General features: G+C 40.0%; 1 protein-coding gene across 1 annotated transcript in view; it reads right to left on the reverse strand.

The window, feature by feature from the left end:
- Positions 1–2,135, reverse strand: part of ccdc9 (coiled-coil domain containing 9) — a gene marked incomplete in the record, with an annotated part of 19,141 nt that overhangs the window by 8,264 nt on the left and 8,742 nt on the right.

Raw genomic sequence — 2,135 nt, forward strand, 5'->3', positions numbered from 1 at the left:
ATAACCAGCTTTATGAGCCGGAGGGGAAACTTGGTGTCCGGACAGATTTGCTGCGCCTGAGAGGAGAAGCTCGGGTCACAGCTGCTGCACTCCTTCTGCCAGATGTGTGTTTGGGCGCATTTATGATGCATTTGTGGTGAGTTTGTGTCGTTTGTGGTGATTCTACTGCATTCGAGGTGTGTTTTTGGTGTGCTTGTGGTGCCTTCGTGGTAAGTTTGTGATAGGTTTGTGTCGTTTGTGGTGAGTTTTCTTGTGCTTGTGGTCCGTGTGACGCATTTCTTAAGCGTTTGTGGTGATTGTGGTTAGTTTGTGGGGTTTCTAATGCATTTGTGGTGTCTTTGTGTAGTTTGTGGTGATATTATGGTGTTTGTGATAAGTTTGTGTAGTTTGTGGTGATTCTACTGCGGTCGTGTTGTGCTTTTGGTGCGCATGTGGTGCATTTGTGGTGAGTTTATGGTGTTTGTAATCCATTTGTGTCGTTTGTGGTGATTGTAGAGTTTATGGTGTGTTTGTGGTGCGTTTATGGAGATTGTGGTGTGTTTGTGGTGATTGTAGCAAGTTTATGGTGATTGTGGTGCGTTGCTGAGTTAATGGTAATTGTGGCAAGTCTGATCCGTTTGTGGTGTTTTTAATGGCGTGTTTGAGGTGCATTTGTGTCTGTGTCGTTTGTGGTGATCGCGCTGCATTTGAGGTGTGTTTTTTTGCATGCTTGTTGTGCGTTTGTAACCCAGGCCAGGGACCTACCTGCCCATTAAGCCAAACAAATTCTACCTGAGCATGCTCTTATTGTGGCGGGGCCAAATCCCTTTATCAACATCCGGGTCACAACACCTGTCTCTCTGCACTTCCTGTGGTGTTTTTGTTTATGATGTGCTTGTAATGCATTCGTGGTGAGTTTGTAGTTTATTTACAATGAGTTTGTGCTGCATTTGTGGTGCGTTTGTGGTGTGTTCGTGTGCAGACTTGCCTCTTCTGCCGCCCGCCTCGGGTGCGACGCCTTCTGCAGCCACATGGGACTCATCCTTGAACCTGCAAAAGACACAAACCATCAGAGCCTCGTCTGCTTCAGCTTCACCAAACATGAAAACCTCAAATTACGGCGTTTTCTCCTTCAGCTCCTGTTATTGTCCTCACTCAATAATTGGCTGCATTCCTGCAGGTGAACATGTTTTCCTGCACCTGATCTTCAGGACTCTGGGAGGAAAAGACCTTTTCTTCCTCTTTGTGGTTTTTTTAATCACTCCATCAGCCTTTTCTGGAGGTTCCTGTGAACTTCTGACGATTTATTTAAAACAGACGCTACAGCAGATCCGGTTCTTTCTCCTCCAAACTCCAGAAATGTAAAAGAGTTTACTGTCAAGCAGCTGCAGGAGATCAAAAAACCTTCACAGTTTCTCTGAAGCCGTCATCAAAACTCCACTGTAAAAGAAAGAACTCCACAGAAGTCCTCATCAAGTTTAGAACATTTGAGGTGTGTGAAGAAAAACCTAACATTTGAATCAACATCTACAGCATGAGCTTTCCTCTGACCATCAAGTTAGGAGACTTCAGATTTATCCTGATGTTTAGAAAAACTTATTTTAAAAAAGCAACATCTCTAGGTTGATTTTAGCAAACAATTTCACTAAACAAGTCGACTAATTCAACTTGTTTTGAACAGATTATTCTAGTTTTACTGCGATCAATTTGATCATTTTGTAATGACGTCATTTCAAAATAATGTCAATATTTATGGTAAACTGGCTTAAAATATAAAAACTTTTAAAAGAAACCTTAAAATGTTGGTTAAAAAACAAAACAATTATGCTAAACAATAACTATGTTCAAAGTTAATACTAGTAAAAGAAAGGAGAAAATATTCAAAAATTTTTAGGCTCAAATGTTTAATTAGAAACTAAAAATGGTCCAAGCAGCTGAAAACGCTGTGTGGGTTATCTACGGTGGCCCTGAAGTCCAAATCCCTCAACAAAAAAGCATAGCAAAAGGTCACAACAACAGAAAAAAGAAAGTTTAGAAATATTTTTAAAAATAAAATGTAAAAATGATCAAACACAATTCCCAAAACATGGAACAAAATAAAAAGGAAAACAAAAGAATTTTAGCTTATTTTTTTTAAACTTTTTCTTTTCGGAAAC

This window comes from Oryzias melastigma, linkage group LG13, assembly GCF_002922805.2.
Source record: "Oryzias melastigma strain HK-1 linkage group LG13, ASM292280v2, whole genome shotgun sequence".
NCBI lineage: Eukaryota > Metazoa > Chordata > Actinopteri > Beloniformes > Adrianichthyidae > Oryzias > Oryzias melastigma.